General features: G+C 44.2%; 1 non-coding gene and 1 pseudogene across 1 annotated transcript; both read right to left on the bottom strand.

The window, feature by feature from the left end:
* Positions 1-13716, bottom strand: part of LOC100965723 — a 50534-nt pseudogene that overhangs the window by 6018 nt on the left and 30800 nt on the right.
* LOC111725395 lies at positions 11408-11514 on the bottom strand. Its single transcript, XR_002773470.1, has one exon. It is a non-coding gene; the product is annotated as a U6 spliceosomal RNA (small nuclear RNA).

The following is a 13716-nucleotide window of genomic DNA, read 5'->3' as shown; positions in this document are numbered from 1 at the left end:
GTGGTCCCAGCTATTCGGGAGGCTGAGGCCGGAGACTCGTTTGAGCCCAGGAGTTGGAGGTTGCTGTGAGCTGTGATGCCAGAACACTCTACCGAGGGGGACGACTTGAGGATCCTGTCTCAAAAAAAAAAAAAATCCACTTGTAGGCTCGGCACCTGTAGATCAGCAGCTAGGTGGCAGGTTCAAATCCGACCCTGGCCTGCCAGATTCATTGTTATGCCTGTCACAACAATGACAACTCCAACAACAACAAAAAATAGCTGGGCATTGTGGCAGGCACCTGTAATCCCAGCTACTGGGAGGCTGAGGCAAGAGAATTGATTGAACCCAAGAGTTTGAGGTTGCTGTGAGCTGTAACGCTATGGCACTCTACTGAGGGCAACATAGTGAGACTCTATCTCAAAAATAATAATAATAATAATAATAAATGCACCTATAACTGCTATTGATCAGTATATATATTCAGGGCGACTTGAATCTATGCTCCCAGGGTGTAATCCTCAAGTCTGTAATCCTCAAATAAACTCTATATTTATACTAATTTTGTCTCAGCTGCTGCTTCTTTGGTTGATACAGGCCACTAAATAAAAACAGTAGGAGACATTACCCCTGTCCTGGAGAGACTCCCAACCTGGAAGGCTAGATAAAGCCTAGTTGGCAAATGTCCTTAGGATCTTACTAAAGGAGAAGCCTTTAAGTTCTAGGCCACTTACTACGTGGATCTTCGGTAAGTCTCTTAATGGAAAATGCTATGATTTGTTGAGTATCTAGTATAAGCCATGCACAAAATCATTTCATTTTGATGAATATATCAACATACAGCTTTACCACTTGATGCTCAGAGCAAAACTAGTTGTTGTTGTTGTTCTCATTATAAAGATCAGCAAATTGGGCTCGGCGCCTGTGGCTCAAGTGGCTAAGGTGCCGGCCATATACACCTAAGGTGGCAGGTTCGAATATAGCCTAGGCCCGCTAAAACAATAATGACAGCTACAACCAAAAAATAGCCAGGTGTTGTGGCTGGTGCCTGTGGTCCCAGCTACTTGGGAGGCTGAGGCAGGAGACTCACTTGAGCCCAGGAGTTGGAGGTTGCTGTGAGCTGTGATGCCATAGCACTCTACCCAGGGGACAGCTTGAGGCTCTGTCTCAAAAAAAAAAAAAAATCAGTAAATTGAACTCAGAGAAGGTAAGTAATTTGCCCGTAATTCTGTAAATATATTTAGTCTTGGGCAGGTGTGGTGGCTCATGTTTATAAATAATCTCAGCACTCTGGGAGGCCAATATGGGAGGACAGCTTGAGACCAGGAGTTTCAGACCAGCCTTAGCAACATAGTGAGACCTTGTAAAAACAAAAAACAAAAAAACAATTAGCTGGCTTGCTGGGAGTGGTGGCTCACACCTATAATTCTAGCTCTTTGGGAGGCCAAAGCGGTGGATTGCTGGAACTCAGGAGTTGGAGCCCAGCCTGAGTAAGAGTGAGACCCCATCTCTACTAAAAATAGAGAAACTAGCCAAGCGTAGAGTGGGTTCCTATATTCCAGCTAGTGGGGAGGCTGAGGCAAGAGGATCTCTTGAGCCATGAGTTTGAGGTTGTTGTGAGCAGTGACACCATGGGCTAGTGCTACCCAGGGCGACAGCTCAAGACTCTGTCTCAAAAAAAAAAAAAAAAACGGCAGTGCCTGTGGCTCAGTGGGTAGGGCGCTGGCCCCATATACTGAGAGTGAGAGGGTGGCAGGTTTGAACCCAATCAGTCAGTTAAAAAAAATAGCAATGACAACTGCAACAACAACAACAACACACACACACACAAAAAAAAAAAAAAAGAAAGAAAGAAAGAGAGATTTATTTATTTACTTATTTATTTAGTCTTTATTTCCATTTCCTGGCATACAACTCCTGAAATACAAAGTGATAAATGTCTTTTTGTATGCTAATGAGTTGACTTAGAGCTGGCAGTCCTTAGGTAGCTTCCAGATGCTGGCAGGTCACCAGAAAGACCCAGAAAGGATTTGAGGGTTGGGACTTTCAGCTCTACCTCCTATAAGGCAAAGGGCTTGAGGGTTTAGTTGATGCCAAAGGCCAGTGATTTAACCAATCTAGCCTCTGTGATGAAGCTTCCATAAAAACCCAAAAGGGGCGGGTGAGGGGAGTGGTAGTGGCTCATGCTGTAATCCTAGCACTCTGGGAGGCTGAGACTGGAGGATGCCCTGAACTTAGAGTTCAAGACCAGCTAGAATAAGAGAAAGACTTCATCTCTACTAAAAATAGAAAAATTATCTGGGTGTTGTGGCAGGCACCTGTAGTCCCTACTAATCAGAGGGCTAATGCAAGCGGATCACTTGAGCCCAGGAATGTGGGGTTGCTGTGAGCCCAGGCAACAGAGTGAGACTGTCTCAGAAAAACAAACAAACATGCAAAAGGATTGGGTTCAGAGAGTTCTGGTTAGGTGACCACGTGGAGGTTCCTGGAGGGTGGGGCACCATGGAGGGCACAGAAATTCCACTCCCACTCCCCTTCCTGTACACCTTACCCTGTCCTTTTCTTCATATGGGGTTCAGCACATTCCTTGTAACATCCTTTATAGTAAATCAGCAAATGTATTTCCTTGAGTTCTGTAAGCCACTCTGGAAAATTAATTGAGCCTAAGGAGGGGGTCGTGGGAACCCTGCTTTATAGCCAGTCTGTCAGAAGCATGGGTCAGCCTGTGGTTTTCAATTAGCACTGAAGTGGGAACAGTCTTGTGAGGCAGATCCTTCAATGTGGGATCTGATGCCATCACTAGGCACAGTGTTTGAATTGAATTGAATTGGATTGGATTGAATTGGAGTTGTATCCCCAACTCCCAGGGCTGCAGACCAGTACCAGCAGGTTAGGAACGAGGCCATGTGCACAAAAGGACATGAGCGGAGGGTAAGCAAGAAGCTTCATCCGTATTTACAGTCATTCCCCATCACTCACATCAGCACCTGCGCTCCACCTCCTGTCAGGTAAGCAGTGATATTAGGTTCTCACGGGAGCACAGATCCTGTGGTAAACTGCATTCGAAGAACCTAGGTTGTATGCTCCTTATGAGAATCTAATGCCTGATGATCTGAGGTGATATGGTATGTTTGAATCAGTCCTAAACCAGTCCCTGACCCCTGCTCTGTCCTTGAAAAAATCATCTTCCATGGAACCAGTACCTAGTGCCTAAAAGGTTGGGGGCCACTGAATTAGAGGATACCCAACAGGTATCTGCTACATAATCTGGTGTCAGAATCAACTGACTTCTTGGTGTTAGGGAAAGGCCCCCCCACACTGGTGTCAGAGTGTTGTGTTGACTTATATGGGGTGGTGAGACAGGATAGAAAAAAATCATTTTGGTGTCTTTTCCTGGACCTTCTTAGTCTCCTCATTGCCCAGGGGCCCTATAGGGGATAATCTGGGTACGTACTCAATACATACTTGCTGAATGATTGAAAAAAAAAATTCTGAGACTCTAGTCCTAAAGGGCTGATTTTGTGCGTGTGACTTCATGCTGGGAAATTTTTTAGAGACAGGGTCTCACTCTTGCTCAGGCTGGTCTCCAACCTGTGAGCTCAGGCAATGCACCTGCCTCAGCCTCCCAGAGTGCTGGGATTATAGGCCTGAGCCACCATGCTCGGCCCTCATAGGGTTATTGTCAGGATTAAAAAGTTTGCAAGTCCTAGCCCAGTGTGTAAGTTCATGACAAATACTCAGCAAATATTTGTTTTCTTCACCCCGCCCCCATGAGTTAGAAGAGTAAAAAAATGAAAAGAAATTGAGCAAGTAGAATGTTCAGACTTGCCCCAGAGGATGTACACAGTGAGGGCAAGGAAGTGTTGAAGATGGTTCCTGAGTTTCAGCCGAAGGTTGTAACAGTTACTACTCTTTCTGATGCAAGTTACAGAATATTAAGCAAAAATGTCTTTTTAATGTCATCCCATTTATGAAATAATACAATGTCAAGCTAGTCAAAAAAACACTCAGGTGAACTGAATAATACAATGAAGTAATTTGATGTAACATACATAAAAGGACTTCTTACATCCCATAAAAATATTTTTTTCATAAAAATTAAAAAGTTGTATAAAAATTTCTTATCGGCGAAGTCACACAAAAAAGCTCTAACAATAGATTTTATTAGTCACATTCTCTGATCAAAAGCTGAAAAACTATACATATATTTTGAAAAGCAACCTAAGAAAACCTTAAATAGGTAGGAACTAAGGAACAAAATTCTTGGTAGGGGTTGGATCAGAAAGGAAATAAAAAGGAACCCACTAACTAGCTAGAGGTCAACAGGAAAAGGATACCACTGCCTAGTGACGACCCAACAGAACTCAGAGAAGCACCGAGTTCATGAAAAGCCTTCACAATTCCCCAAATAACGGAACTAAATATTCATCTTAAAAATTTAGTAAGGGAAATCAGGAAAGGAGAAGTAATAAAGGTAAAAGTTGGAATTGATATAGGAAAAAAAGAAAGAAAACAGGAGGAGGAATAAATAAGTCAAATCTACCAAAAATAACTCCACCATTTACTGAATTAACTAATAAAATAGACAACTTATAAGTTTGAAGAAGGAAAAAGAAAAAAAAAAGATTAGAGCTGACAAAAGAGTCATAACCTGGCTCGGCGCCTATAGCTCAACCGGCTAAGGTGCCAGCCACATACACCTAAGGTGGCGGGTTCGAATCCCCAGCCCAGACCCGCCAAAACAACAATGACGGCTGCAACCAAAAAAATAGCCGGGCGTTGTGGTGGGCGCCTGTAGTCCCAGCTACTTGGGAGGCGGAGGCAGGAGACTCGCTTGAGCCCAGGAGTTGGAGGTTGCTGTGAGCTGTAATGCCACAGCACTCTACCCAGGGGGACAGCTTGAGGCTCTGTCTCAAAAAAAAAAAAAAAAAAAAAAAAAGAGTCATAACCACAGGTATACGAGAGATTAAAAGATTCAGGAAACTTAGTACAGGCAATTACATGGCAGTGGGTGGGAAAAGCTGCAGGAAATGTATGATTCCCCAGTAAAACGCAAACTATTTACATTGACCCAAGCGGAGGAAAAGTATGAATGTACCAACTCCTCTGGAGGTGATGGAGATGGTCAATCTTACTGTGAAAAGACCTCAGGGCAGATGGCCTCACAGTTGAGTGTTTCATCTTTTCTCTTTTTAAGATTAATATATAATAGTTGTACATGTATTAGTGAGTTTAATTTCCCTCTAATGGTCTGATAACTTCAATATTAAATTTTTTAAACTTGTGCTACTCAAAGTATGTCCAAGAACCGGCAGCATCAGCACCACCTGGGAGCTGGTTAGAAATGCAAGCTTAGCTGCTCTAAACCATAGAAAAACCTTTTAAATGTGTGGTTTGAGTCCCATATAGTTTAAAATACAAAACTTACGGGAAAGTATACATTCATATTTATGAATTAAAATTCTAATGTACATTAATCTCATTTCTGATTTAGGGATAAAAATTACAAATAAAATATTAGTTTATATCAGTCTTCCTTATATCAAAGGAATAAAAGATAATAAGCAAGCAAGGTTTATTCCACAGCCGCAAAAGTGCTTCCAACTCCAACTCCCATTAACATGATCCATTACATTGACAAAGGAAGAAAAAGTGTCAGTAGATGTTCAAATGATAATTGCTAAAATTTATCAGCAAAAAAAAAAAAAATTCATCAGTCATTCCTAACAGAAACTCAAAGTAGGTATAAAAGGAAAATTTCTTTTTTCTGAGACAGAGTCTCAAACCGTCATCCTGGGTCGAGTGCCGTGGTGTCATAGCTCACAACAACCTCCATCTCGGGCTCAAGCGATCCTCTTGCTTCAGTTTATTTTTTCTTTTTTTCCATTTTTAGTAGACACAGGGTCTCGCTCTTGCTCAGGCTGGTCTCAAACTCGTGAGCTCAAACAATCCACCCGCTTCAGCTTCCCAGAGTGCTGGGATTACAGGCATGAGCCACTGTGCCTGGCTAAAAGGAAATTATTTAAACGGACAAAAGACTATTTACTCAAAACCAATAGCAAATATTGTCTTACACAGGGAAAAAACAAAAGTATTTCAGTTTTGGGCCGGGCACAGTGGCTCATGCCGTTATCCTAGCACTCTGGGAGGCAAGGTGGGAGGATCGCTTGAGCCTAGGACTTTAAGGTTGCTGTGAGCTAAGCTGACACCATGACACTGTAGTCCAGCAACAGAGCAAGACTGTTTCAAAACAAACAAAAAGCATTTTAGTTTTAGTCAAGAAACAATAACCACTATTTAAAAATATCATTTGAGATATTAGCAAGACAAAAAACTTCAGTGAGAAGTATGCACATCCCAATCCTTCCCCTCTTCCTTAGCAGTAAGGCCCCTGGAGCACAGAAAGTCTGTTTTCTCTTGATCCCAGGGCTTAGAAAGGTTTCTGATGCATGTGAGGCACTGAGTGTGTACTGAACGTGATGACACAGCACTGTTGGTGTCGCATCGCGATCTCTGTGTGTGTGTGTAAGTGTGACACAGCACTGTCGGTGTCGCATCGCGATCTCTGTGTGTGCGTGTGTTGGGTCTTCCCATGGGCTGTTAAGAACCATGAGGGGTGGCTCGGCGCCTGTGGCTCAAGCGGCTAAGGCGCCAGCCACATACACCTAAGGTGGTGTATTTGAATCCCCAGCCCGGGGCCCGCCAAACAAGAATGATGGCTGCAACCAAAAAATGGCCAGGCGTTGTGGTGGGCGCCTGTAGTCCCAGCTACTTGAGAGGCGGAGGCAGGAGACTCGCTTGAGCCCAGGAGTTGGAGGTTGCTGTGAGCTGTGATGCCATGGCACTCTACCCAGGGGGACAGCTTGAGGCTCCGTCTCAAAAAAAAAAAAAAAAAAAAGAACCATGAGGGGAAAATGGTATCTTAGACATAGCAGAACAGACACAGCTGCCTGACAGTTGTGACGAAATTGCTAACACAGGCAATAGGAATGGAAATGGACCCCACATTAGAGACAGATGGACAAGTCTTTGTGAAGAGACCCTCAGTGGATTTGGTGACTTCCCAGAAACCCAGGTGAAATGAGGAGAAAAGAATGAATTCAAGGCTTTGGCCCAGACTGGCTGGCAGAACACTATCATTAGAATGAATTTAAGGAACTTTAACAGCAAAACTGGGAGCCAGGCGTGGTGTCTCACACCGGTAATCCTAGCACTCTGGGAGGCCAAGGGGGGCGAATCACCTGAGCTCACGAGTTAGAGACCAGCCTGAGCCAGAGCGAGACCCCGTCTAGAGGGAGACCCCGGCTCAAGAAAAAAAGCCAGGCATTGTGGCGGGCGCCTGTAGTCCCAGCTACTAGGGAGGCTGAGGCAAGAGAAGCACTTGAGCCCCAGAGTTTGAGGTTACTGTGAGCTGTGACGCCATAGCACCCTACTGAGGGCAACAAAGTGAGACTCTGTCTCAAAAAACAAACAAAAACCAGTTTTGCTTTCATTTATTTATTTTTTGGGGAGACAGTTTCACTTTGTTGCCCTCAGTAGAGTACCATGGCATCATAGATCATAGCAACCTCAAACTCTTGGTTTCAAGCGATTCTCTTCTCTCAGCCTCCCAAATAGCTGGGATTCTAGGTGCCTGCCATAATGCCCAGCTATTTTTAGAGACAGGGTCTTGCTCTAGCTCAGGCTGGTCTCTAATTCCTGAGCTCAGGCAATCTACCTGCCTCGGCCTCCCAGAGTGCTAGGATTACAGGTGTGGGCCACTGCATTCGGCCCCAAATTGGTTTTTGTAGAATACTAATAGTTTTTGGTATTTTACTTAGGTGACAAACAGTATGGGATGTCAGGTGGAAGTATCCAGCAGCTAATGAGGAACATGCGTGTGAAGAGAAGTTAGGTCGGGAGAGGTGGATCTGAGAGTTTTCTGCCCAGGAGAGAGTGGAGGAGAGAGCCGGGGAGAGAGCTGGGGAGAGGGTGGAGGAGAGAGTTGAGGAGAGAGTCAAGGAGAGAGTCGAGGTCATGACATGAGGGACGGAGTCACCAAGGAAGAGAGACCTCAGGTTAGAGACTTGGGTCAGTCCATGGTGCTTACTGACCACGTCACTCTGTGTACGTCACATATATGTATATATATATATTTTTTTTTTTTTTCTTTTTTTGAGACAGAGCCTCAAGCTGTCACCCTGAGTAGAGTGTCCTGGCATCACAGCTCACAGCAACCTCCAACTCCTGGGCGTAAGCGATTCTCTTGCCTTGGCCTCCCAAGTATCTGGGACTACAGGTGCTGGCCACAGTACCCACCTATTTTTTTTTTTTTTTGGTTGTAGTTGTCATTTTTGTTTGGCAGGCCCAGGCTGGATTCGAACTCACCAGCTCTGGTGTATGTGGTTGGCACCTTAGCCACTTGAGCTACAGGCGCCGAGCCCTGTACGTTGTATTTAATGTCTCTGAACCTTGTGTCCTCAATTACGAGGGCCAATAATACCTGTCCTCCCATACATTGAGTATATTACATATGCCTGACACATAGGTAAGTAATTTATAAACCAGCAAACACTTGCAAATTGAGGATTTTGGTGAAGGATGGAGCTGCCTGGGCACTGATCATCAGGGTTGTGACCTTGTCTCTTCACCTATCAGCAGACACCTACTTCAGATCTCAGCCCAGCAGCCTCCCTTGAGTTCCCCATGGCCCGAAGCTCCCAGGATGAGCTGTCATTGTAAGTTTACACTTGTTGCTGTGATGATCTTTTTTTTTTGAGATAAGGTATTGCTCTGGTACCCAGGCTGGAGTACAGTGGCATGGTTATAGCTGTGGGCTCAATCAGTCCTCCTGCCTCAGCCTCCCCGGTGGCTACCACCATGCTCAGCCTACAGTCATGACTTGATCCACACCCCCTCTCCTCTCTCAGTGCACCCCACGGAAGCGAACTCCATATCCATTTTGCGTCCCATTGAGAGTGGGGTGCGTGGCACATTGTGGACACGGTTAACACTCACTGAGGGAAGAGAAGAGAAAGGAGCAAGTGAGTAAAGGCAGCAAGGGGCTGAGTTAGAGGAGGAGGAAGCAAAGTTTCCTTCTCGGAGACAAAGCTGTAGAGAAATGATCAAAAAGGAGACACGCTCAGCAGTGTGGAATGTTTTAAGAAGCAAAAGTGAATAAGGAGGTAGAAAAGCCCAGGGTTAACTATACTCGGAAGTTTGCTGCCTAAAACAAAACAATTGGTTTTAATACGGCAAGTGGCAAACTGTTGGGTGAAGCCAGTTTCTGGTTTCTAAAGAAGGTAAATGTAAATATTTAAAACTCATCCCATTTCTGTTAGGCACTGAACCCTAGGTAGCCTTGCCCAGTGAAGCAAAAAGACAAAACGCTGTGACTTCAGCAGAGTAACTTGAACCACGCTGCAGTTTGTAGTTGTGGCTAGAGAAGTTTATAATTGCTAGGCCTTTGTTCAGAACCCCAGTGCTGCAATAAACCTCAGTTCAGTTACTTTGATCTGCCTCTGGTGAAAGAGAGGAGTCGACTGAGGTTCCTGTATTTTGTGCAAAATTTGATAACTTCTGCACGCTGTTTCATAGTACAGATATTCCTTTTCTAAGCTCAGGTTTCAACTTGGCAATTTGGAAGATATTTTCGTATTTGATATTTTTCCTAATTGATCCTATAGATCTGGGCCTATGTCTATAAGAATTCCAAAGGTGGTATGAACAAGCTCAAGCTTTCTAATGCAGTCTGTCATAAAATAAAATGTAGGATGGTTTCTTCAGTATGGTGAGACTTCAGGGGTTACATTTTTTAAAAATCGTGGTAATAAATATATAACATAAAAATTGCCTCTTAGTAGCATTTTTAAGGATATAGTTCAGTAAAGTATATTCATACTGTTGTGACACCAATCTCCAGAAATTCTTCATCTTGCAGAAAGGAAACTGTACCATTGAGCAACAAAACGCCCCATTTCCACCTCACCAGGACAACCACCTTGATCCTTCTCTGTTGTTACTCAGCCAGTTCCCAGAAGCTCCACCTGGATGAATGGCCTTAACACAGCTCTGGGAAATTAGAATCCAGAGAAATTAGGGTCATTTGGCCAATTCACAGAAGAAATGATTGAACAATGCTAAACAAAGAGGAAATAAAATGCAGGGGTAGAGCCCCCGACACTAGAAGGCAGACGTGTCTGAAGGTAAAGCGATGTAATTTCCAGGCATTAGTCTGCTGCTGACAGGAGTGGGCAGTTCAAAAGCTGGAGGAAATGTAGAGAAGACTGGGTCGGGGGTTGTTTATTCAGTAAATTTGTATTGAATACACCTAGGCTGACCCTGGCTAGGGTTTGGCACTCATCAAAAACAAACCAACCAACCAACCCAGGATTCCCAGACTCAAGGCACTTGCCGTCAATCAGTCTAGGCAAGATAGGGGAGAAAATAATTACGTGTTTACCTGCTGGCACTTCACAATTTCTTACCTGCCTATGGATATCCTTTCTCTTCAAATAAACTATGGCGATGATATAGATGGCCATATCCTCAATTTGTAAATCTCACCTTATTTTCCGCCATACAGTTATTTTATAGCATTAATGCTAAAATGTTTACCCCTTAAATGAATCTGGCTTCTCCACAGTGAATGCCTGCTAAAGCATTCAGGAGTCCCTAATTTCATTTGCTCCATGGAAATGCCTCAAAGGAGAATATTATCGTTTTTATTTTGTAGGTGAAACAGAAGCTCTGAGAGGCTCAGAGAATTTTCCAGAGTCACAAAGCTAGAAAGGAGTAGAGTTAGGATGGAACTCAGGTGTTCTGGTGAAATTTGGTGGTGCTTCTTTTATATCTCTATGTGTAAATCTAGAATGTTGTCAGTCCTTGAGACACACATGTTTGTACACTTTCTGAGCAAGTGAGTATGATCCCAAAGACTCAGTGCCTTCTGAGCTGACGTTATAGTGAGGGAAGGCAGATAATTACAAACAGCCACACAACCACAAACACACGAAGTATTCCAAAGGGGTGCTTTGGGAGGATAAGGCACAAGAACCCTGCCTTGACCGGGGTGACAGATGAGAATTTTCCTTCTGAAAACAAAGCTTCAGGACCCTGCCCTTGGCTGCTGTTGTTTGCAACCAGACATATTCAAGTTTGTTATTATACGAGAGGGTTTGGTTACGGCCAGGTGGATTCTATTCAATTGTGGGTAGACCAGTTGATCCCCACCCAGATCAGCTGAAACCAGTTTTGATGTTTGCTGGGTGCAAACTACACATTCTGTGAAGTTTAAACACATTCAGTTTCCATCAAAAATTAGAATTAACACCTGGGTGGAGAAGTAACACCATTGATTGTGTTAGTATCACTTTAGCCGAGGGAAAGGATGGGCCTGGCCAAGTTTGTGGGGAAACAAAGTGCAGTTTGACTACACACATTTTTTTTTTTAAATATGGAACGCTTCACGAATTTGCACGTCATCCTTGCGCAGGGGCCAAGCTAATCTTCTCTGTATCATTCCAATTTTAGTGTATGTGCTGCCGAGGCAAGCACTGACTACACGAATCTTGAGAAAATGATGGTTACCTTGCTCTCTTCCCCGAAATTGGCACAATCATGGAAAAGCTTGACTGGAAAATGTTCAAGACAAAATTGCAAAAGTTAACGGTTACACAGGAAGGAACCCACTTCTTCCCTAAAACAAGAGGACAAGTTTCTTCAGCTATGTGCATGGATGGAATACTTAGTGGTTCGTTAGCATTAAATTTTTTTTTTTTTGAGACAGAGTCTCACTATGTTGCCCTCAGCAGTGGCATCACAGCTCATAGCAACCTCAAAGTCAAGCAATTTTCTTGCCTCAGCCTCCCAAGTAGCTGGGACTATAGGCACCTGCCACAATGCCCACCTATTTTCTTATTGCAGTTGTCATTGTTGGTTGGCTGGCCCGGGCTGGGTTCGAACCTGCCAGCACAGTGCCATAACCCCTGTGCTACGGGCGCCGAGCCCATTAGCATTAATTCCAACCATCTTCACTGGATGTCGTCAGAGCCAGTATGCTCAGTGGCTCACTGTACCACAGTAAAGTCTCAGCAGTATGTTTTCTGGACTTTGTGGAAGGGACTCAGTTTCAGATACTCCATCTATGGTCAGCTACAGCTCCTTGGAGACGAGGAACTGCTCTGTTTCCTATGTCACTGTCTCCAGCAGAATGTTTGCATATTGTTTGGTTTCATCGATTAATTGCATGCCTGATAATACAGAAATCATAGTCACCACAATTGGAAATAACATCTAATAAAGCCAGAGATGTTAGAGGGTCAGTCTCTACTCGTTTATTTATTACATTATCGATACAGTGAACAAACCCTTACTGAGCACCTAGTCTGTGCCACATGCTGTTGTAGATGCTGGGGTTACAGAAGAAAAAGAAACACGCAAAAATCCCTGCCCTTATGAGACTTAGGTGAGGAAAACAGATACAAAAACTCAGTTAAGTCTATGATATTTTACACGGTAATAGAAAAGATGGAGACAAAACTGCGAATTTTTTATTTGAAACAGTCTCACTCTCTCCGCCTGGGTAGAATGCCGTGACATCAGCCTAGCTTACAGATACCTCAAATTCTTGGGTTCAGGGGATCTTCTTGTCTCAGCCTCCAGGTAGCTGGGACTATAGGCATCCACACCACACCCAGCTAATGTCTATTTTTAGTAGAGATGGGGGGAGGTGGGTCTCACTCTTGCTCAGGCTGGTCTCGAACTCCCGAGCTAAAGGGACCTTCCTGCCTCAACTTCCCAGAGTGCTGGGATTACTGGCATGAACCACTGCACCAGGCCTGCAATTTTTGATAGGGTGATCCGGGAAGGTGCATTTAAGCAGAAATCTGGGGAAATTATGGAGTGAGCCAGGCAGGCGCCTGGGGAAGAATTCTCCAGGCAGAGCGCTGAGGTGGGATACAGCGCGCCTGATACTTTCAAGGAAGATCAAACAGGTCAGGGTGGCTTGAGTAGAAGAAATTCTAAAGAGAAGGCAGAGATAACTGGGCAGATCAGGCAGGGTTTCACAGGCCATTGTAAAGACTTCAGCTTTTTCTTTTGGTGGGAAGGGTGGTTGGAAAGTTTGGATTGGAGCATAATTATGATGATGATAGTACAGTCAGGCATTGCTTAATGACAGGGACATATCCTGAAAAATGCACCATTAGGCGATTTTGTCATTGCGCCAGTATCACTGAGTGTTCGTACCCAAACCTAGATGGTCCAGCCTACTACACACCTAGGCCAGAGGGCACACTATTGCTCTGAGGCCACATGCCTGGGCAGCATGTTACTGTTCTGTGTACTGTAGGTACCTGGAACACCGTGGCATTTGTGTGTCTAAACATAGAAAAGGTACATTAAAAATACAATATAAAAGATAAAAAATGGGCTGGGCACAGTGGCTCACACTTATAATCTCAGCACTCTGGAAGTCCAAGTAGGGAGGATCTCTTGAGGTCAGGGGTTAAGACCAGCCTGAGCAAGATAGAGATTCTATCTCTACAAAAAAAAAAAAAGGTAAAATTAGCCGGGCATCGTGACCTGCACTGGTAGTCCTGTTTCTGGGAAGGCTGAGGCAGGAATATCACTTGAGCCCAGGAGTTTGAGGTTGCAGTGAGCTATGATTACATCACTGAGCATACTGGCTGCTCTCCAGCCCCCAGGTGGTAGATTGAGATTCTGTCTCAAAAATAAATAAGTAGGCTCGGCGCCTAT

This window comes from Otolemur garnettii, unplaced genomic scaffold (assembly GCF_000181295.1).
Source record: "Otolemur garnettii isolate 467f Iridium unplaced genomic scaffold, OtoGar3 scaffold00039, whole genome shotgun sequence".
Taxonomy (NCBI): domain Eukaryota; kingdom Metazoa; phylum Chordata; class Mammalia; order Primates; family Galagidae; genus Otolemur; species Otolemur garnettii.
The sequence above is the reverse complement of the archived record's forward strand: the minus strand, read 5'-3'. Positions and strand labels throughout refer to the sequence as shown.